This window comes from Macaca thibetana, chromosome Y, assembly GCF_024542745.1.
Source record: "Macaca thibetana thibetana isolate TM-01 chromosome Y, ASM2454274v1, whole genome shotgun sequence".
NCBI lineage: Eukaryota > Metazoa > Chordata > Mammalia > Primates > Cercopithecidae > Macaca > Macaca thibetana.
The window spans coordinates 11433256-11457561 of NC_065599.1; the positions used below are offsets into that span (position 1 = coordinate 11433256).

The 24306-nt window shown below is 47.3% G+C and overlaps 1 protein-coding gene and 1 long non-coding RNA gene across 2 annotated transcripts in view; both read left to right on the plus strand.

Annotated features, from left to right (window-relative positions):
- DHRSX (dehydrogenase/reductase X-linked) overlaps window positions 1-24306 on the plus strand; it is a 435219-nt gene that overhangs the window by 262713 nt on the left and 148200 nt on the right. The window lies entirely within an intron of this gene.
- On the plus strand, window positions 10690-11454 carry LOC126947134 (uncharacterized). The gene is made up of 3 exons (XR_007722939.1): window positions 10690-10753; window positions 10794-10865; window positions 11156-11454. It is a non-coding gene; the product is annotated as an uncharacterized LOC126947134 (long non-coding RNA).

The following is a 24306-nucleotide window of genomic DNA, read 5'->3' on the forward strand; positions in this document are numbered from 1 at the left end:
TACAGGCGTGAGCCACTGTGCCTGGCCTATTTTGATGATGATAATGAAGATGGTGATGATGATGATTGGAGACGGAGCCTCACTCTATCGTGCAGGCTGGAGTGCAGCGATGTGATCTCGGCTCACTGCAGCCTCTGCAGCCCGGGTTCAAGCGATTGTCCTGCCTCAGAGATTCTTCTGCCTCAGCCTCCCGAGTAGCTGGGATGACAGGTGCCCGCCACCACGCCCGGCTAATTTTTGTATTTTTAGTAGTGACGGGGTTTCACCATCTTGGCCAAGCTGGTCTGGAACTCCTGACCGCATGATCCACTCGCCTCAGCCTCCCGAAGTGCTGGCATGACCGGCGTGAGCCACCGCGCCCAGCCTTGATTCTTTTGAAAAGCCGCGAGAGTGAAAGGACCAGTACACAGAGCTGAGCCAGATCCCTGCCTGTGCTCATATCTCCTTTCTACCCTAAGCTTGGTGAAACACCTTGTTCCCTCTGCCAAGGACTGGGGTGTGTTGAAATTTGATAGCCAGCATGGCAGGATCCCTTTGATTTTCAGGAACACACCTGTCGGGGCTCCCCCTGAGGCAGAGCCAAGGCCAATGTGCGATACCACAAACTGGCAGCAGCCTGGCCACATCTTTTCTCCTCATTAGGATGTGCCTTGGGACGAAAGGATTGGTTTCTGTGTAGTGGGATAATTAAGGAATTAGAGAGACCGAGGGGTTGAGGAGGAATTGCTTAATTATTTAGGTGTACCCACCCGGTCGGATGAACATTGAAAGGACTAAGTGTTTTGAACAAAGAGTTTGGATGTTTTTTAAGTATTTTGTGGGGCGGCGGGAGATCTGTGTAGGGCGAAGTATATTGTAGAAGTGAGAAACAAAGACGCTTATTTAATTGAGACATGGATCGTACTATTTTTTATTTTTTAAGGAATACTATGTTTTCTGATTTCAGATTATTTGCCTAGTGACTTTGTAGCTGTACCGCTGGATAAGCAGTTCTTACAATGCTTGGGAAAGGGAGAGATGAGGCTTATTTAGCCACAGAAAAGCAGGCAGTTAACTTTTAAAGGGCTTCAGCTCTTTCTCTTCCTCAGGGAGAAGTGGGTTTTCTCACATCCAGCTGAGTTTTTGCTTGTGTATTTTTTAATTTTTGTAAATTCCTGTTTCATCTGTGACAGTGGCTCCTATTCCCTGCCACCTTGGCCCTTCCTCATTTGCAGCAGTTTTTCAAAGAACTGGCATTTTCTAACACAGTGAATCCCAGAGTGCCTTCTCCGGACCTGTAACATCAGCATTTCCGGGGAGCAGACAAGAAATGCAAGTTCCCAGGGCCCCGCTGTGAATCGGGGCCTCTGGGGGTGGGGGTGGGGCCCTGCAATCTGCATTCTTATGAGGCCGTTAAAAGATTCCCAGGTGCCTTCAAGTGGTAGATTTGCTGCCATCCTAAAGGCATTCAACCATCAATCTGCAGCCCAAGGTGAAGTTTCTGGAAACTGGCAAGTGAGGCATTCTTTCCTCATGACGTTTTGCTTTTAATCTGAACGGCTAAAAAACTATATAAAGAATAGTTTCCAAAAATTCATGTATGTGATCCGCCTAACCAAAATGACAGCAGAGAGGCAATGATTTATAATCACCGACTTAATTTTATTCGATTCTGAAAATGTTTCAGATTTAGGCAACACACATTTTGACCAATAATTTTTTTTTTTTTGAGACAGAGTTTCACTCTTGTTGTCCAGGCTGGAGTGCAATGGCACGATCTCGGCTCACGGCAACCTCCGCCTCCCAGGTTCAAGCGATTCTCCTGCCTCAGCCTCCCGAGTAGCTGGGATTACAGACACCCACCACTACACCCAGCTAATTTTTTGTATTTTTAGTAGAGATGGGGTTTCACCGTGTTAGCCAGGCTTGTCTCAAACTCTTGACCTCAGATAATCCACCCACCTCGGCCTCCCAAATTGCTGGGATTACAGGCATGAGCCACTGCGTCCAACCGCAGTAACACATCGTTGCTGTTTTCTTGGAAAAGTTTGTGTAGAATATTCGATCATCCGTTCTTTAAAATGCAATGTTTTGTGGACAAGTAGCATGACTAACACATGATTTGTTCACACCATTAAAAATTTTCAGTTTATTTTTGGCATATCAATACTGATGGCCTTTAATTCAATCTTATAGAAAAGAAGAAAAGAATTGTTTGGGCTCTCTGTGGCTGTTTCAAAGGTTTACAATCTTGTAAGAAGGTGGGAAGATGTGGTGTGCAGTGGAGATGGTTAATGGGCACAAAAATATACTTAGAATGAGTAAGATCTCATATTTGATAGCACAAAAGGGTGACTCCAGTCAACAATACTTCATGGTCCATTTAAGAATAACTAAAAGTGGACGGACGTGGGGGCTCACCCCTGAATCCCAGCCCTTTGGGAGGCCGAGGCAGGTGGATCACTTGAGGTCAGGAGTTCGAGACCAGCCTGGCCAACATGGTGAAACCCCGTCTCTACTAAAAACACAAAAATTAGCTGGGTGTGGTGGTGCACACCTGTAATCCCAGCTACTTGGGAGGCTGAGGCAGGAGAATCACTTGAACCTGGAAGGTGGAGGTTGCCGTCAGCCGAGATCGTGCCACTGCACTCTAGCCTGGGCAACAGAGCAAGACTCTGTCTCCAAAAAACAAACAAACAAAATGAATTAACGTTCTTTCACCCCGAATTTCCTAGTCTTTATTTTATCTGTAACATCCCTTGTAGGCAGGAACATGTCTTAGAACCTGGGAGGCAGAGGTTGCTGTGAACTGAGATCATGCCACTGCACTCCAGCCTGGACTGCAGAGACTCCGTCCCCCCCAAAAAATAAAATAAAATAAAATAAAATAAAACATAACTAAAGGTGTAATTGGAATGTTTGTGACACAAACAAGTGACAAATGCTCGAGGGGGGATGGATACCTAATTTGATGTGAGTATTACACATTTCATACCTGTATCAAAATACCTTAATATGCCATAAATATATATACCTAGTATGTACCCAGGCAATTTTTTTTTTAAGAAAAAAGTTTAAAATCTGAACAGGTTTGGACATCCATCAGTGGTGGCCCTGGCATGTCCACTGCTGGGGGACTGTCCATCCTGGGTAGAGGATGCCGAGGCCCAGCTGGGAGGGGCCATTTCGGCTGTGGCCGTTGAGCCTTTATCTCGACTGAGTCTGTCTCCAGGCTTGGTTCTTGTCCCCACAACCGCCAGTTGTCCCACGAGGGACAGAGGGAGCTGATGTGCTGTTTCATTCTTGCTCTGCTGGGATACCTGCATTGGGAGATTTTTAAGCGAGTAAGCACACGTCCTGACTCCAGGAGCACAGACTGCTGTGGAGTGCCAGGCACGCAATTATTTCGACATGCTGGGCGCCTCTCTAGCCTGCTTTCCCCTCCTGCCTTCCCTGCTCTCAATTCTCTCTCCTTAGTTCTTGAGTGAATACTCTGGCCTGCGTACTTTGTTGTCCTTTCTGTCTTTGAAGTCGTGCTCCGCTGAGATCCCACGCTGGGCAGGGCATGGGCAGCCACGTCCCCACAGAAGGCCGGCTAATTGGGCTCTGGAATTGGAAATGCGCGATTGTGTTCAGGAATCTGGGCGAGATGGCTCGTTGCCCAAGCTAGGGATTTTCCAGGGAAACGCTTGAACTCCTTGTCATCATTTAGCCGTCGTGCCCACACCTTTGTGGCTCCTGGGTAATCACCTGCTGATGAAAGCTGTCTTACTTAGAACAAATAGTCTCGTTCACTTACCGAAACTCCTCCAAATACAAATAAATCAAACCCAGCAACTCAATGAAAGCCAACACAGAGAGGCACAGCCGTGTTCAAATGAACCCAGATGGGGAGAGAGAACCACTGAAACAGTCTTAAAGGCGCCGAAGCAAGGTCCATTCCGCCGTGGTGCAGGCCATGGTGGGCTCCTCATCCTAAATCCGAACAGAGATCAGAGTACACACCTGCTGCGTGCTCTCTTTGGACGGTGCGCGGCGTCCTCATTTTCTATAACGATTGTGTAACTTTAATCACAAACAGCATCTTCTGATGCATTTAGCTTCCCAGCCAGATGTGATGGCTCTCACGCCTGTCATCCCAGCACTTTGGGAGGCCTAGGCAGGAAGATAGCTTGAGGTTAGGAGTTCAGGACCAGCCTCACCAACATGGTGAAACCCATCTCTACTAAAAATACAAAAATTAGCCAGGTGTGGTGACGGGTGCCTGTCATCCCAGCTACTCAGGAAGCTGAGGCAGGAGAATGGCTTGAACCCGGGAGACGGAGGTTTACGGTGAGCTGAGATCCTGCCACTGCACTCCAGCCTGGGCGACAGAGCGAAGCTTCATCTAAAAAAAAAAAAAAAAAAGCTTCCCAAGTATTATTCTGCCAGTACCTTGTGCTGTTTTCCTCGGAAAGAGGAACTAGCTGTTTGCTTCGTGTGCTTCTACCCAGTTATTAGGTCAAGTTTGTTTTCAGGAAAAGAAACCACGGGTCAATGCCTTCTGTGATTGATGGGTGTCAAGAAGGTCCATGGTGCATGCTGCCTTGGGAGGCACTTCTACCTTGGAAACAGATCTTTGTGAACCATTATTTTGGCCTATCCAATGACCTGTAAAATACTCGAATTGATCATGAAAACAGAAGACTGTGAAATCACGATGAAACTTGATAACAGATAATCCACGTAATGTAGTAGCTTGAAAACACGAGGGTCAGTGAAGCGTAGGATGAGTGCCTGTGGTCAGTCAGAAAGCGCTTTGTGACCTGTTCCGCGTGCAAGAGAAGAGTGTGTTGTTTTGGAAATGGCCGCCCTCCTCATCACCTGTGCCCGCTAAAGTCTGAGCTCTGTGAGGGCAGAGATGGATTGTACCTTCTGAGTCTCTGCTCCAGCGCCTGAAACACACTGGCTCCCAGGACAGTCTACCTCGGGGCCTGTTTTATAGGCTCACCTGTGACACATGACTGGGACGTGTGTTATTCATGATGACATACAAGAGTCTCTGTATAGGCGTCTACTGGTCTTCATCATCAAACACAGCGAGAACTCCAGGTCTGGAGGCAGACATATCTTGGGGCAAGAAGACACCTAGAATGTTTCTTCTACCTGTAGACTTTCGGATTGGATAGAAGGGTTCTTAAGGAACTTGAAAAACTTGGAAAAATGACGATGTGAGTGTTGATGGCATGGAATTTTCCCCACACCCCTGGGTATGCATTTTTAATGTGCAGAATTCTTGAGACACGATTTTACAGCATAGAGTCCTTGAGGCATAATGTCTGCAGAACTTGAAATCATAGCACTTGATGTGAGTGTGTTAACCAACGATTAATTATGTTTATCCCCAAGAGAAGTTTTAACCAGACTGTGGATGTGTATTCTGGTTCAGCGTATATTAAAAATCACCTTCGTGTTTTTTCTTTTGTTTGTTTGTTTTTTTTTTGGAGACAAGGTCTTGCCTGTCACCCAGGTTGGAGTGCAGTGGTGTGATCATAGCTCACTGCAGCCTCAAACTCCCGGGCACTGGTGTGATCATAGCTCACCGCAGCCTCAAACTCCCGGGCACTGGTGTGATCATAGCTCACCGCAGCCTCAAACTCCCGGGCACTGGTGTGATCATAGCTCACCGCAGCCTCAAACTCCCGGGCACTGGTGTGATCATAGCTCACCGCAGCCTCAAACTCCCGGGCACTGGTGTGATCATAGCTCACCGCAGCCTCAAACTCCCGGGCACTGGTGTGATCATAGCTCACCGCAGCCTCAAACTCCCGGGCACTTGTGTGATCATAGCTCACTGCAGCCTCAAACTCCCGGGCACTGGTGTGATCATAGCTCACTGCAGCCTCAAACTCCCGGGCACTGGTGTGATCATAGCTCACCGTAGCCTCAAACTCCTGGGCACAAGCTATCTTCCCACCTCAGCCTCCAGGGTAGCTGGGACTACTAGCATGCACCACTGCACATGGCTAATTTTGTTTTTTAAATTTTTTCCAGAGATGGGGTCTCGTTACGTTGCCCTGGCTGGTCTCAAACTCCTGGCCTCAAGTGATCCTCCCACCTTCCAAAGTGCTGGGATTACAGGTTAAGACACCAAGCTCAACCCTACATTTTGTTTGTTTGTTTGGTTTGTTTGTTTGTTTTGAGACGGAGGCTTGCTCTGTTGCCCAGGCTAGAGTTCAGTGGGGCGATCTTGGCTCACTGCAACCTCCGACTCCCTGGTTCAAGCCATTCTCCTGCCTCAGCCTCCCAAGGAGCTGGGATTACAGGCATACACCATCACACCCAGCTAATTTTTTGTATTTTTAGTAGAGACAGGGTTTCACCATGTTAACCAGGATGGTCTTGATCTCCTGACTTTGTGATCTGCCTGCCTTGGCCTCCCAAAGTGCTGGGATTACAGGCGTGAGCTAACATGCTCGGCCTGTGTTTTTTTTTTTTTTTTAAACATAAAATGGACCTTATTGACTATTTTCTTTTTCATAGTGAGTCCTTTTGTTTCCTTCATGTTTCTGAGTAGTGTCCTGAGTTAGGCTGCAGACGACATATGTGTAGATAGACAGATAGATGGGTTCCTGTTCGTAATTTTTCCTTGAAGCCATTGTATGTGTTCTCATGCACGGCCGTAGATGTCCCACACTCTCTGAAAGTTTAATGTGTCCTTGCAGGTCTCACGGTGTTCCTTCTATTCAGGGCTCTTCGTTTCTCAGGGTCGTAAGGCTTAATTTTAACCTTCCAAATCACTATGGCCGAGGTGGGTGGATCACAAGGTCAGGAGATTGAGACCATCCTGGCTAACACGGTGAAACACCGTCTCTACTAAAATAGAAAAAATTAGCCGGGCGAGGTGGCAGGCACCTGTAGTCCCAGCTGCTCGGGAGGCTGAGGCAGGAGAATGGCGTGAACCTGGGAAGCGGAGCTTGCAGTGAGCTGAGATTGCGCCACTGCACTCCAGCCTGGGCGACAGAGCGAGACTCCGTCTCAAAATAACTAACTAACTAACTAAATAAATAAATAAATAAAAATACAAAAATTAGCCAGGCATGGGGGCGCATGCCTGTAATCCCAGCTACTCAGGAGGCTGAGGCAGGAGAATTGCTTGAACCCGGGAGGCGGAGTTTGCAGTGAACTGAGATTGCACCACTGCACTCCAGCCTAGGTGATATAGCAAGAGTCCATCTCAAAAAAAAAAAAAAAAAAAAAAAAAAAAAAAAAAAAAGAATATGCATTTAAGGTTCCTTTGCATCTTTTCGTGGCTCGATAGAGCCCAGTGTCTATTTTCACTAGGGAGCAAAATGGCCTTTCCATGGGCTTTTAAATACGTAAGAATCGGCACATCCACACACGGGCCTCCCAGATAGTTGGTGCGTTTGCAGAAATGACGACGCATTGTCGTTCACAGCCTTTCGGGTTTCGGTCTCCAACTCCCGGCCTCAGGCGATCCTCCTACCTCAGCCTCCCAAAGTGCTGGGATGACAGGCACGGTGAGCCACCGTGCCCAGCTGTTTTTTGGGTTTCGGTCTCCAACTCCCGGCCTCAGGCGATCCTCCTACCTCAGCCTCCCAAAGTGCTGGGATGACAGGCACGGTGAGCCACCGTGCCCAGCTGTTTTTTGAAAACTCATCGTCTCCTATTTCCCTAGTATTTAGGGTTAGGGTTAGAGTTAGGTAGAGGTTAGAGGTGCTCTGACTGGAGTGTTTACCAAGTCTTGGAGCCCACCTCTGGCGGAATCACCGCCTGCAGTTGGAAGCAAGGCTGTTTCTGAGATGAGTAATACTGACATATTTTGCTTTTGAATGCACGAGTGCCCCGATCCATCCCGAGATACTTCTGCAGCACCATGAGATCCTTAATCCCTGCTCCTGCTCGCTTACCAGGGTCTGCAAGTGAGCCCCCTTCTGTAACTAATCTCTTTGTGCGGTCCTTCTCCAGACCCTGAATCTATCAGCCTGTTGGCATATGTATCTGTGTGTGTGTGTGTGTGCGCGCGTGCTCTGAGGATATTGGCACTTTTTAATCTTCTTCCATTAGACGACAAGGCTGGGGGCTTCCCCTTGCCGCCGACTTGCCGGCACACCTGGGGCATGTTTAATAAGTGATTGTGTATGATCTGCTTTGCAAATGCTCCACTTCACATTTTTCAATCCCGCCCGTAACGAGGACTGGGGTTGTTTTACAAGTTAATTACCCAAAAGATTATCGAGTGGGTTTAGAGGCACAAATTGTACGCGCTATTTAACAGATAAGAAATAATGAGTGTTGTTAAAATGGGGAAAAAAAAAGGCTCTGTCAGCGGGGGGAGTTATCTGTACCCTGCCTGGCTGTGTTACTGGTTTTTTTTTTTTGTCTGTGAGTGAGAACTGAGGTAGAGAAACAAGGCTCTTCTCCCACCAGAGCACAGGCGGCACGTGTGAAAATAACTATTCACAGTTCCTTTCCCACCGTGTCTCAAGAGGGGCAAATGCCAGGGCCGGGTGCGGTGGCTCACGCCTGGAATCCCAGCACTTTGGGAGGCCGAGGCAGGAAGATTGCTTGAGGCCAGGAGTTCGACAGCAGCCAGGGTGGCGCGGCGAGACTCTACAATAGTTTGGCGAGACTCTCTCTACAAACTATTAACAAATCAGCCTGGCTTGGTGGGGTGCACTGGGGTCCCAGCTACTTGGGAGGCAGAGGCAGGAGGATCGCTTGAGCCCAGGAATTCGAGACCAGCCTGGGCAACATAACAAGACTTTGTCTCTACAACTAAATTAAAAAGTTAGCCAGGTGAGGTGGGACGTGCCTGGAGTCCCAGATACCCAGGAGGCTGAGGCGGGAGGATGGTTTGAGCCTGGAGGTCAAGGCTGCAGTGAACCATGATCACGACCCTGAACTTTAGCTTGGACGACAGAGCAAGACCCTTTTCTCTGAATAAAAATGGAATAATAATAAAAAGAAGCTGAATTTCAGGTGTTTTCAGCTGTTCTCTTTATTCCTTCAAATGCCTCTGTATTCTGCAGTATCCTTTAAAATATTAAGAGCAATTCCAGCTACTCAGGAGGCTGAGACAGGAGAATCGCTTGAACCCGGGAGGCGGAGTTTGAGGTAAGCCGAGAGCGTGCGACCGCACTCCAGCCTGGGCGACAGAGCGAGACTCTGTCTCAAAAAAAAAAAAAAAAAAAAAAAAAAAAAAAAATATATATATATATATATATATATATATAATAAAGTGCAATTAATGAAGGCATGAATGATGGCTAGGGGAACTATGTGGGGTCCTTTGCTCTTTTTCTCATAAACTGTAGCTCCAAACGCTTCCAAACAGGAAATATTCTCTGTACAGCATGCACAGGAGCTTATTTAGTGTTTTTTTCTTTTTTTTGAGACGGAGTTTCACTCTTGTTGCCCAGGGTGGAGTGCAGTGGTGTGATCTCGGCTCACTGCAACCGCCGCCTCCCAGGTTCAAGCGATTCTCCTGCCTCAGCCTCCCGAGTAGCTGGGATTACAGGTGCGCGCCACCATGGCCAGCTAATTTTTGTATTTTCAGTAGAGACGGGGTTTCACCACGTTGGCCAGGATGGTCTCGAACTCCTGACCTCGTGATCTGCCCACCTCAGCCTCCCAAAGTGCTGGGATTACAGGTGTGAGCCACTGCGCCCGGCCCCAACTCCAACTCTTATCCTCACCTGTAGCTCTAACCTGTTAACATCGCTTGTAAATGTGACGTCATCCTCACCTGTAGCTGTAATGTCGTCTTCACCTGGCATTCTGACCTCTTCACCTGGCATTCTGACCTCTCCTTAGCTCTAACCTGTTATCCTCACCTGTAGCTCTGACATCATCGTCACCTGCAGCTGTAACCTCATCCTCCCCTGGAACTCTGACCTGGCCCACCGGCTTGCAGTATGTGGGTGGGGCCGAGTTCCCTCCTGCCCTGGCCCCCTGCTGCCACAGAGTGTCCCGGTCTCTCCCATGGGGCAGGTGTACCCCTCCCTGGGCCTCACCTGGGCCCACTGGCCTTCTCAGGAACCTTGCTGTCTGCACTCCCATCCCCGTCCTGCCCTCTCCTCTGGTGCTCTGTCTGCTCAGATGTCCACACGGCCTAGGCACCTGCAGCCACCAGGACAGCCAGCCCGGACACAAACAGCCTCGCCTCGGGTTCCCCCTGCATCTGCCAACCCATTTTGTCCATAGCCAAGGTTCTTCTGTGAAAAATCGTAACAGTCATGAAACTCATGACTGATCGGGCAAATCAGAAAAATTGCCAGGGATCCCACCACAGACACACATCCCTGAACCCCGAATGATCCCTGTGTGTTGTGTGTGCGCAGGAGACGCGGAGGTCCCTGTGTGTCGTGTGTGCAGGAGACGCGGAGGTCCCTGTGTGTCGTGTGTGCAGGAGACGCGGAGGTCCCTGTGTGTCGTGTGTGCAGGAGACGGGGAGGTCCCTGTGTGTCGTGTGTGCAGGAGACGGGGAGGTCCCTGTGTGTCGTGTGTGCAGAGGAGACGCGGAGGTCCCTGTGTGTCGTGTGTGTGCAGGAGACGCGGAGGTGCCTGTGTGTCGTGTGTGTGCAGGAGACGCGGAGGTCCCTGTGTGTCGTGTGTGTGCAGGAGACGCGGAGGTCCCTGTGTGTCGTGTGTGTGCAGGAGACGCGGAGGTCCCTGTGTGTCGTGTGTGCAGGAGACGCGGAGGTCCCTGTGTGTCGTGTGTGCAGGAGACGCGGAGGTCCCTGTGTGTCGTGTGTGTGCAGGAGACGCGGAGGTCCCTGTGTGTCGTGTGTGTGTGCAGAGGAGACGCGGAGGTCCCTGTGTGTCGTGTGTGCAGAGGAGACGCGGAGGTCCCTGTGTGTCGTGTGTGCAGAGGAGACGCGGAGGTCCCTGTGTGTCGTGTGTGTGCAGAGGAGACGCGGAGGTCCCTGTGTGTCGTGTGTGCAGGAGACGCGGAGGTCCCTGTGTGTCGTGTGTGCAGAGGAGACGCGGAGGTCCCTGTGTGTCGTGTGTGCAGGAGACGCGGAGGTCCCTGTGTGTCGTGTGTGCAGGAGACGCGGAGATCCCTGTGTGTCGTGTGTGTGCAGAGGAGACGCGGAGGTCCCTGTGTGTCGTGTGTGTGTGTGTGCAGGAGACGCGGAGGTCCCTGTGTGTCGTGTGTGCAGGAGACGCGGAGGTCCCTGTGTGTCGTGTGTGCAGAGGAGACGCGGAGGTCCCTGTGTGTCGTGTGTGCAGGAGACGCGGAGGTCCCTGTGTGTCGTGTGTGCAGGAGACGCGGAGGTCCCTGTGTGTCGTGTGTGTGCAGAGGAGACGCGGAGGTCCCTGTGTGTCGTGTGTGTGCAGGAGACGCGGAGGTCCCTGTGTGTCGTGTGTGCAGGAGACGCGGAGGTCCCTGTGTGTCGTGTGTGCAGAGGAGACGCGGAGGTCCCTGTGTGTCGTGTGTGTGCAGGAGACGCAGAGGTCCCTGTGTGTCGTGTGTGCAGAGGAGACGCGGAGGTCCCTGTGTGTCGTGTGTGTGCAGAGGAGACGCGGAGGTCCCTGTGTGTCGTGTGTGCAGGAGACGCGGAGGTCCCTGTGTGTCGTGTGTGCAGAGGAGACGCGGAGGTCCCTGTGTGTCGTGTGTGTGCAGGAGACGCGGAGGTCCCTGTGTGTCGTGTGTGCAGAGGCGCGGAGGTCCCTGTGTGTCGTGTGTGTGCAGAGGAGACGCGGAGGTCCCTGTGTGTCGTGTGTGCAGAGGAGACGCGGAGGTCCCTGTGTGTCGTGTGTGTGCAGAGGAGACGCGGAGGTCCCTGTGTCGTGTGTGTGTGCAGTCCCTGTGTGTCGTGTGTGCACAGGAGACGCGGAGGTCCCTGTGTGTCGTGTGTGCAGAGGAGACGCGGAGGTCCCTGTGTGTCGTGTGTGCAGAGGAGACGCGGAGGTCCCTGTGTGTCGTGTGTGCAGAGGAGACGCGGAGGTCCCTGTGTGTCGTGTGTGTACGGAGGAGACGCGGAGGTCCCTGTGTGTCGTGTGTGTGCAGAGGAGACGGGGAGGTCCCTGTGTGTCGTGTGTGTGCAGAGGAGACGCGGAGGTCCCTGTGTGTCGTGTGTGTGCAGGAGACGCGGAGGTCCCTGTGTGTCGTGTGTGTGCAGAGGAGACGCGGAGGTGCCTGTGTGTCGTGTGTGCAGAGGAGACGCGGAGGTCCCTGTGTGTCGTGTGTGTGCAGAGGAGACGCGGAGGTCCCTGTGTGTCGTGTGTGCAGAGGAGACGCGGAGGTCCCTGTGTGTCGTGTGTGTGCAGGAGACGCGGAGGTCCCTGTGTGTCGTGTGTGCAGAGGAGACGCGGAGATCCCTGTGTGTCGTGTGTGCAGAGGAGACGCGGAGGTCCCTGTGTGTCGTGTGTGTGCAGGAGACGCGGAGGTCCCTGTGTGTCGTGTGTGTGCAGGAGACGCGGAGGTCCCTGTGTGTCGTGTGTATGCAGGAGACGCGGAGGTCCCTGTGTGTCGTGTGTGCGCAGGAGACGGGGAGGCATCGACACACATTTCATGCTCACATTTCCATTCACTGTCCACACTGCACACTTGTACATGGTCAATGTCCAGACATTTATATTTTGTTTATGTGTGATATTCATCTACTTTATATATATTCATATTTTAGGTTTATATATTTATTGTATATGCATTTATAAACTTGATATATATTAATATTTTAGGTTTGCATACTTAATATATATTTATTTTATTATAATGCATATACATCAAATTATTATGTATTCTATGTGATGTATTATGTTCAGTGTATATATATTAAACACATAATGACATAATATGAATTTATATTATAATGTATATACATATGAATTCACATTCATAGGTATGTTACATTTTGTAATGTATATATAGTAATGTATAGCTTGTAATATAAAATTATATAAAAGATATACTTTGATATATTTTATTTATATATTTATATATAAAAATAATATATGCAGAATACATTTTGTATGTATATAAAATATATATTACATAAATATATAACTATAAATTATATTTGTATGTCATTATAAAGAGATTATTTATATTAAATATTTATTCTATAAATAGTACATATTTATATATAATAGATTTTTTAAAGCATACTTTATAATAAACACAGATTTATAATATATAAGTATAAACTGTAGTTATTGAATGTTTAATTTTATGTATATATTATTTTACATATATCATACTATGTTACACAATATATAATACATAATAAGCATATATCATGATATATAATGTAATAAACATATTGTAACATGTAATATATAATAAATATATATCAATATATAAAATATAAAATTAATATATACATAAAATTATAAACCTACTTATTTTATTTTACTTTTTAAGAGACGTGAGTCTTGCTGTGTTGCCCAGGCTGGCTTTGCCTCTGGGACTCAAGTGATCCTCCCACTTCAGCCTGTCGAGGAGCTAGCACTACAGGCGTGCACCATCATGCCCTCCTAAATTACATGTGCCGTATATATAAAATTATAAATGCTTTACATCTACTTTCTGAAATTATATATGCTTTAGATAAAGGCAGAGATTTCATAAATCTGAACTGTAACGTGCGTGGCATTTAAATCCCGTTGAAGTGAAGGGCTGGGCTTGAGGCTAGCGTCGCCCTCCCTGACCGTCATACCCATTGCCATTTCCCCAGGATCAGAAACCCTTGGGGGGATTGGGAGGCTTTGTTTAAGCAGCACGTTTGAACTGCAGGCGTGCCTGTGGCCTCCCTGTGGGGAGGGATGGTGAAGGACAGCATTTTCCCTCCTCCTTCCTAACCTTACAAACCTCACTTGGTTGGATGCATCATTGCTGCCTCATCCACATGGATCACCTTGGACTGTGTAGCAATCACTGCTCTTATTTATCACAGTCCCTCTTGAATTTCTTTCCTTTTTTTTTTGAGACAGAGTCTCGCTCTGTCACCCAGGCTGGAGTGCAGTGGTGCGATCTCGGCCTCCTGGATTCAAGCAATTCTCCTGCCTCAGTCTCCCCAGTAGCTGGGATTACAGGCTTGTGCCACCACAGCCGGCTAATTTTTGTATTTTTAGTAGAGACAGGGTTTCACCATGTTGGTCAGGCTGGTCTCGAACTCCTGATCTCAGGTGATCTGCCCACCTTGGCCTCCCAAAGTGCTAGTATCACAGGAGTCCTCTTCAATTTCACTTAAGACAGGTTGGGTGCTTTGGGGCAGGTTTCTCACATCAGCCTTTGCATTTTTGGGCGTGACCCCTGTGTCTGCTGCCTTGTACATTCCTGTCTTACTTGGCGGGATTCCATCCCTAGGTGGGTTGATTTTTACCCCCAGTCCCCTGCCTGCCTGAGAATTCCTACCCGTGACTCCTCACGGGAAAGGGCTCTTGGCTGCGTCTTAAATTCTTGGGTTATGCCTTCGTGCACCCCTTCTGACTGAGGGCAGGCCACTTATATTCTGTCTTGAAGGAACCTGACTTTTAAGGAGGGGCCACCTGGAGAGTTTCTTTATAATTGGAGTTCGCTGACTGCCCCAGGATAGATTACTAATGCCTGCCAAATTCATGGGTCCCCAATAAAACAGCATTCCACGAAATAAAAAGTAAGAACAGATGGCACCAGCAGTTGCCACTGCTGGGTATATACCCCAAAGAATTGGAAACAGGGTCTCCAACAGATATTTGCACAAACCACGTTCACAGTAGCAGCATTATTTACAATAACCAAAAGGTAGAGAGAAACTGTGTCCCTCCACCGGCAAATGGATAAGCAAAATGTACCCAAATGGTGGAATATTACGCAGTCATAAAAAGGAAGGATATTCAGATGCATGCTGCAATGTGGGCTAACCTTGAGGTTATTAATGCTAAGTGAAATAAACCAATCCCAAAAGGACAAACACTGTAGGATTCCACTCCTAGGAGGTACACAGAGTACCTTTAAATTCTTAGAGACAGAAAGTAGAATGGGGTAGTTACAGGGGTTGGGTGAGGAGGAGGTGGGGAGTTCATGCTTAATGGGAACAGAGTTTCCATTTGGCAGGATGAAAATATTTTGGAGATGCACGGTGGTGATGGCCGCATAACAATATGAATGTATTTAATACCACTTTACTGTGCATGTAAACATGGTTAAAATGCTCAACTTTATGTGATGTGTATTTTTCCACAATTAAAAATTATTTTTTAAAAATGCAGCTGGGCATGGTGACTCACGCCAGCACTTTGGGAGGCCGAGGCGGGTGGATCACCTGAGGTCAGGAGTTTGAGACCAGCCTGACCAACATGGAGAAACCTTCTGTCTACTAAAAATACAAAATTAGCCGATCGTGGTGGCGGGCGCCTGTAATCCGAGCTATTCGGGAGGCTGAGCGGGAGAATCGCTTGAACCGGGGAGGCAGAGGTTGTAGTGAGCCGAGATCGTGCCACTGCACTCCAGCCTGGGCGACAAGAGTGAGAATCTGTCTCAAAAACAAAACAAAACAAAAAAAGGTTAAAATGCTAAACTTTATGTTATGTGTGTTTTTCCACAATTAAAAATTATTTTAAAAATGAGGCCGGGCATGGTGGCTCATGCCTGTAATCCCAGCAATCTGGGAGGCTGAGGCGGGTGGATCACTTGAGGTCGGGAGTTCGAGACCACCATGGCCAACGTGGCGAAACCCCGTCTCTACGAAAAATACAAAAATTAGCCGGGCGTGGTGGCGGCGCCTACAATCCCGGCTCCTCAGGAGGCTGAGGCGGAGGTTTCAGTGAGCTGAGCTCATGCCACTGCACTCCAGCCTGGGTGACGCAGCGAGACTCCATCCCTAAATAAATAAATAAATAAAAGTAATTGCCCTTAAATTGGAAATGCTCAACAACCCAGCTGGATCTGAGTCGGAAAAGGCCAGATCAGGGAGACAGAGAGAGGAATAAATAAAACACGAGGCCTGAGAAGATTTATGTTTGGGGCATCCTTGCGCAGCAGTGTTGGTGAGTGAGGGACTCGTGTGTCAGTTCATAACACACTCATGAGGCGATAAAAGTACCCATGTTTTAGGTGAAGACGGACTGCGACGCGCCTGTGTCCAACACGCCAAGCACACACAAGCACACAGCCCGTGGGTGTCATCCGTGTGCCGTCTCCCTCTCCCAAGCTCCCGGCTGGAAACGGAGGTGGACACTGAACCTATCTACCCACCCCCTCCCAGGTCACCGCCATCACTTTCATCACAAAACAGAGTCTGGATTCAGAGACTTAGGCCAGGGCCGGAGCTCACGTCATCTTCCCCTTTCAGAAGGGAGATTTCTGCTGCCTCTGGCCCAGTCCTGGGATGCGGCAGGGGTAGGCGTCCTCTCTTACTCCTTTTCCTCTCTTCCCCCATGAGCTGCCATTGGAGCACCCACCTGGGTCCAGGTGAGAGAGAGGAGGAAGGAGACCAGGTGACCCCTACCTGGCTGGTTGCCCCATGTCCCGGTAACAGATGGCTAGAGCTGATTCTCATAGCAGAAGCGTGGCTGCCAGAGGCCACCTATGGCGCTTCTAATGCTCTGGTCCCGGTATTCATCTTATCGGGTTGCCGATTGTTACAGAGTCCTACTGACCAGGCGGCTTAAACAAGAGATATTTATTCTCTCAGAGTTGTAGAGGCTACATGTCTCAGGTCACTGTGTCGGTAGGCTTGCTTTCTCCTTAGCTTGGAGACGCCGTCTTCTCCCTGTGTCCTCACAGAGTCCTCCCTCTGTGTGTGTCTGTGTCCTCATCCCCTCTTCTTATGGGATGTCTTAGTCCATCTCGGGCTGCTATCACAGAATACCATAGACTGGGCAGCTTATAAACAACAGACATTGATTCTCCCACAGTCCTGGAGGCTGGACGTCTGAGATCAGGGTATAGGCAGGGCTGGTTCTTCCTGACATCTCTCACCTGGACTTGGAGATACCGTCTTCTCCCTGTGTCCTCACAGGCTCGTCCCTCTGTGTGTGTGTGTGTCCTCATCCTCTCTTCTTATGAGGTGTCTTAGTCCATCTCAGGCTGCTATCACAGAATACCATAGACTGGGTGGATTGTAAACAACAGACATTGATTCTCCCACAGTCCTGGAGGCTGGACGTCTGAGATCCAGGTGTGGGCAGGGCTGGTTCCTCCTGAGGCCTCTCTCCTGGGCTTGGAGACGCCGTCTTCTCCCTGTGTCCTCACAGGCTCGTCCCTCTGTGTGTGTCTGTGTCCTCATCTCCTCCTCTTATGGGATGTCTTAGTCCATCTCAGGCTGCTATCACAGAATACCAGAGACTGGGCGGCTTATAAACAACAGACATTGATTTTCCCACAGTCCTGGAGGCTGGAAGTCTGAGATCCAGGTGTGGGCAGGGCTGGTCCCTCCTGAGGCCTCTCTCCTGGACTTGGAGTCGCCGTCTTCTCCCTGTGTCCTCACAGGGTTGTTCCTCTGTGTGTGTCTGTGCCCTCATCCCCTCTTCTTATAAGGAGCCAGTCCCATTGGCTCAGGCTCTCTCCCACCCCCCGGAATCTCCTTTTACCTTAATTGCCTCTTTAAAGACCCCATCTCCAAATACAATCACATTCTGAAGTCCTAGGGGTGAGGACCTCCATGTATGAATTTGGGGGGGACAAAATTCAGCCCAGAACAACCAATGCTCCTTTCCAGGGGGCCACCTGAAAACTTTTCTGTAACCCCCAGAAAGCTTGCGTCATCTCAGCGTCTTGCCACGGGGTTCCCTCAATGCCTCCCAATGGTTCCTTTGAGTCAGACCAAGGACAACCCCATGCCACTCCCTTCTCCTGCTTCTCCTGTTTTCTCTGCCCTCATTGTCCCCACGAGCCCTGAGGCTGATCGGCCCCCACAGAACCACAGCTCTCCTGCGGCTATGAGCAGTGGTTTTTCCTTCCCCAGGAGTGAGCCGGGCTCCTGTACTCTCTACCTCTCTGGCACAGAACAAGATTTAGGTTCTGGGGGTACCTGGGGGAATCCTGGTTTTTTTTTTTTTGCAGGGGAGGTTGGAAGCTCAGAGTACAGAAATTTTTTTTTTTCCTCCTGCTGTGCAGAAATTCACCCTTGTTATCTGATCCATGCACACTCTGGAGCTGGCTGAGGCCCTATGTCCTCTATAAACTTCTGCCCTTGGAATGGGTTCTGTGATGATTAATACGTAGTGTTAACTTGATTGGATTGAAGGATGCAAAGTATTGATCCTGGGTTTGTGTGTGAGGGTGTTGCCAAAGGATGTTAACATTTGAGTCAGTGGGCTGGGAAAGGCAGACCCACCCTTAATCATCTGGGTGGGGACCATCTCATCAGCGGACCAGCGAGGCTAGAATATAAGCAGGCAGAAAAATGTGAAAAGACTAGACTGGCCTAGCCTCCCAGCCTGCATCTTTCTCCCATGCTGCATACTTCCTGCCCTCGAAAATTGGACTCCAAGTGCTTGAGCTTTGGGACTTGGGCTGGCTTCCTTGCCCCTCAGCCTGCAGACAGTCTATTGTGGGACCTTGTGATTGCGTGAGTTAATACTGAATAAATGCCCCTTTATGTATATCTATCCTGTTAGTTCTGTCCCTCTAGAGAACCCTGAGCAATACAGGGTCCATCCCTTATCCCCTACATCTATCACCCTGCTGCCTCACTTGATCGTGAAGCAGAAAGAGCCTCTTTTTTAATGTTTAATTTTATTAAGTATGCAATTTCCCAGTGCCCAAACTCAGGTTGATTTCAAAAAATGTCCTTTTAAAGCATGAGGGCAGGTTGACAATTCATAGCAGGTGACAAAAATGTTTTGTAAATAATATCCATGGAAATGGAAGGTGTCACCGTCTGCAGAATGCAACCAAAATATTCTGAAGATTTGTATCACTCTTAAGTTCTTGCGCTAGTAAGAAATGAAAAAGGAAATGATGACCGGGCCCCTAAGAAATAAAGTAAAATTAGGAAGCAAGAATATGAAAATAATGACATTGTGCAGAAATAAATACAAAAGGAAAGTAGTGAAGAAGCAAAAACACCCCATCAATAATAGTTTTCTTAAGAAAAATGAAAGAATCATATTCCACCAGTTACTAATCCTTCATTCCACATGCAAAAGAAGCACGAACAGATTAGCATGAATTGGAACAAGAAAGAGGAAATAACATGTAATAAAAATATGATTTAAACTTTCACAAAAAAAGTAATTTATTCTTAACTCTTAACTAATATATTTGATTACCTCCTCCTGGGCAAAGGATGAAAGGATGACTTGTTGCAAAAAATTAGAATTTTGCTAAATTAATGCAAACGGAATTACAGATCACAAATAAAATAACATGCTGAAATTTCAGCCGTCAGAAGTTTCCACCAAATGTTCCTAATGAATTATCGAATATCTGGCCAGGTGCAGGGGCTCATGCCTGTAATTCCAGCATTTTGGGAGGCTGAGTTGGGCGGATCACCTGAGGTCCGGAGTTCGAGACCAGCCTGGCCAACACGGTAAGACCCTGTCTCTACTAAAAATACAAAAATCAGCTGGGCGTGGTGGCACAGGCCTGTAATCCCAGCTACTCAGGAGGCTGAGACGGGAGAATCGCTTGAACCTGGGAGATGGAGGTTGCAGTGAGCTGAGATCGTGCCACTGCACTCCAGCCTGGGGACAGAGCAAAACTGTGTCTCTCTGTCTCTCTCTTTCTGTCTGTCTCTCTCACACACACACACTAAATAAATCAATAAATAAAAGAATTATTGATTATCTATCTACTTTTTCCAAACCATCAAGGACAATCTAGACCAAGAGTCTGGAAACTGTTGACCCTGGAACACATCTGACCCTTGACTTGTTTTTCTCATTAAAGTTTTCTTGAAACACAGCCATATACATTCATTTACTCGTTGCCTGTGACTGTTTTTGCCCTAGGTACACGGGTTTGAAGAGTTCTAACAGAGACCCTGTGGCCCACAAATTCTGAGATGTGTAGTATTTGGCCATTTATCCAAAAATGTACTGGCTGTACTCTTCAAAGTGACCAGAGCCACCAAACTGTGTCTGAGTTAAATACCGTTTTATTCCCAAATGAACACTTTTCAAAGAAGCATCATCGACTGGTTTTACTTATCAACCTAAATAAAGAAAATCTAGCTTAATTTTATCCTCTGAATAGACTTCCGGGTTAAAAAAAAAAATTTCCCCTGACTCAGTTACATCTCATCCACATGTAGACCAAAGGATACTTCTCAGTGGGTAACAGGGAAGCATTTGGGATAATTCAACATCCATTAATTAGTAAACCTCTAAAGGAATTAATCTCATAGCAGCAGCTGCAGTGCAGGAGATGCTCTACACCCAAATCACACATTGAATGGATGACAAATGGATTTTCCCTCCTAAGGCTGATTGATTGGTTCTGGCTGCCAGCACCCTGAGATAAGAATGATCCTGCAGCAAGGGATAGTCATCAATTAGTGATGCCTGCTGTGGCTATGGAATTAGAATTATGGTCCGTGTGCTACATTCTTTCCATTCTTGGTGGTTCTCTTATAAACCATGATAAAGCATGCATCTTTTAAAGCAACCATGACCATCACCAGCCACCACCACAACCCTCTGGCCGATTCATGGATGAGTTTCCAAATTCAAATGTGAATTTCCAATGTTACATTTGTGTTCATTTCCCTAGATGATGATGATGGTGATGGTGATGAAGGCACTTGGGCGCTTAGCAAATGTGTGTGTGTGTATACACACACACACACATACACACACACACACACACATATATATGAGATGGAGTATTGCTCTTTCGCCAGACTGGAGTGCAGTGGCACAATCTCGGCTCACTACAACCTCTGCCTTCCAGCTCAAGTGATTCTCCTGCCTCAGCCTCCCAAGTACCCGGGACTACCGGTGCGCAGCAAATGTATATTTTAAAAATACAACCAAATAAGCTTGCTTCTTGTCTGTGTGGAATTTATATTCCAGCTGAAGTGAGGAATTAACCAAATAATCATCCACTTATCTGAGTGAGCAAAATTATGATCAACACTCTTAAAAAGTGTCCTTTAAGCAGCTGTCTTGAAAGATTCAATTTCATCATCTCCCATGAGGTTTCACCCTCTGGGTTTGCTTTCTCCAAGACCCACCCTCCTGTGTGGGTTCCTCTTGACTGTTTCTTTTATGCTGCCTTTCCTCAGCATTTCCTCCTAGCGTCTCCTACTATACATCTTTCCCTGGATCTTGCAACCACGTCCATGTTCTCCAAAACTCCACCTTGCTAGTTCTCACTGAGATATTTGTCTCCAAACTCCTGCCTCCTAGACCTCTCTGCTTCCGCAGCAAGTCCAGAAATGTAGTTGACATTTTCCTCCTCTCTGTGTAGGTCAGTGGTGCCACCATCCTCTTAGCTGCCTGGAGTTGATCCTAGAGTGCCTGAGATGATCTTCTCCACCTTGGCATTCCTCTCCCTGGTGGTAACTGAGAGCTTTGTAGACCACCTACATGCTTATCAAAAACATTCCTTCATTTTCTGCATCACCTCCTACAGCAGGTCACACCTGTCCCTTACCTGCTTCATAACACTACTTCCTGGCTAGTCTCTTGGCTTCCAGGTTTCCCTCCCTGGATTGTCTACACTGCAGTCAGAGAGATCCTGCCTAGTCATACTATTGTCTTACCTGCTTAAACTCATATGGGCAGAATGCCTTTCATGCCTCCACCTCTTTGCTGTAACTTTGCACACATGGTCCCTGGTTCTTGAGCATTCTTCCCCTCCTCTGCCTCCTGACCTTCCAAGTCCCTTTCATGCTAGTCTTCTCAACTTTTATAGCATACTGTAAAGCAGTTGTCCTGAAGCCAGGTGCCTACAACTCCTTGCTCCCTTGGGACCTCACACATTGTACCGTTGGTTAACTGTGTCACTGATTGCCCCAGCCTCACCAAGGTCCATGGAACATCACAGGGATATAAAAAGTACTGGCCAAAAGAATAAAATACTGGAAAACATTTTGTGCATTGTGGGATCTCAATGAATGACAGCTGCCACGATGATGATGTTGATGATAATGGTGATTCTGATGGTGATGATGGTTGTGATGATGGTGGTAGTGATGATGGCAGTGATGACAGTGGTAATGGTGATGATGGTGACAATTATGGTGATGGTGATGTAATAGTGACTGTGATGATGGTGATGACGATGATGATGATGGTGATGATCATGATGATGGTGATGGTGATGATGATGATAGGGTGATAGAAATGATAATGATGATGGTGATGATGATGGTGATAGTGATGATGGTGATGGTGATAACGATGATGGTGGTGATGGTCATGATGATGATAGTGGTGGTGGTGATAGAAATAATGATGGTGATGATGATGGTGGTGATGCTGCTGCTGCTGCTGCTGCTGATGGTGATGGTGGTGATGATGATGGTGATGATGATAGAAATGATAATGATGGTGATGATGGTGATGCTGCTGCCGCTGCTGCTGATGGTGATGGTGATGATAGTGATGATGATGATGAAGATGATGATGATGATGTTGGTGTTGATGAAGATGATGGCGATGGTGATGATAATGATGATGATGATGGGATGATAGAAATGATAATGATGATGGTGATGATGATGGTGGTGATGGTCCTGATGGTGATGATAATGGTAGTGGTGATAGAAATAATGATGATGATGATGATGGTGGTGATGCTGCTGCTGCTGCTGATGGTGTTGATGGTGATGATGATGATGGCGATGGTGATGATGATGATGATGATGGGATGATAGAAATGATAATGATGATGGTGATGATGATGGTGGTGATGGTCATGATGGTGATGATAATGGTAGTGGTGATAGAAATAATGATGATGATGACGATGGTGGTGATGCTGCTGCTGCTGCTGATGGTGTTGATGGTGATGATGATAGTGATGATGATGGTGATGATGGTGATGGTGATGGTGGTGGTGATAGAAATAATGATGGTGGTGATGGTGATGCTGCTGCTGCTGCTGATGGTGATGATGGTGACGGTGGTGATGATGGTGGTGATAGAAATGATAATGATGGTGATGGTGATGATGCTGCTGCTGATGGTGGTGGTGATGATAGTGATGATGATGGTGATGATGATGATGGTGATGATGATGATGATAATGATGGTGATTATGGTGATAGTGATGATGATGATGGTGGTAGTGATGATGGAGATGGTGACCATGGTGATGATGATGGTACTGATGGTGATGATGGTGATAATTAATATGGTGATGGCAGTGATGATGGTGGTGATCATGGTGATAGTAATGATGATGAAAATGGTTATGATTGCTACTCTATTATCCATCATAGTTGTGATTACATAGAATCACAGATTTTTGGAGTTGATGCACAGAGAAATGTATGGGCTCCCTAAGGATGCCAGCTGTCTGCTGACACTGTCACATTTGTGTTCATTTCCCTAAAATAATGCTTTTTTCACTGCGACATGGGGAAGATTCATTAAATCTGTATCCTGTGTTGTAACTGTATTTCATTGAACATAATTGTCAAACTACATGTTGGGATAACCTAATCACAGCTGTCTGTTTGACCTTGGACATGATATTTTTCTAACTTTTAAGACTTTTCTCTTGAGATGAATTTTTGCAACTTTTGCACAAACTGAGAGCATAGCCTTTTTCTCTGACTCTATCAAGAACTGAGTTAATTCATGTTCATATTCATTTCATTGATATCTTTGTCACTTGGTAATAACACTTCTGGTAAGAAATATTATCTGAAATTGCCTTTGTGACTTCACAGACTTGATTCTGCAAAGAGCATTCATCAGACATGTTCACAGGCAATATTGTAGCTGGTGCTTTGTATTGATTAAAATATTCCTCAAGGCAATATAAAATATGAAGTTCTTCAGTCACTTTGTAACTTTATCACATAAGCTGCAGTGGTCACCCTACCCCTCTATTCTTCTTATAGCTGGATTTGCATATTTAAAATGCTGATTTTTAATGTCTTTTCTCAATAAAATCAATTGCATTACAGGTAACTTTAGCATGTGGACACACAGGCACAAAGAAACGACACCTCCCTTAAGGAAATGCAAGTCAGAGAGAATCAATTTTCTCTTCATTCTCTCTAAGGAACACACAGTCCTAGCATTGTAAAGGAATTCCAGGGGAACAGGAATTCCTTTACAATGGTTCCCCCTTTTTTTGCAATCTGTTTTGTCTGAACCAACTGTAAAGGAATTCCAGGGGAACAGGAATTCCTTTACAGTTGGTTCCCCCTTCTTTTGCAATCTGTTTTGTCTGAATCTGAATTACGTGAATTCTAATAAGCAAATACCTTCTGT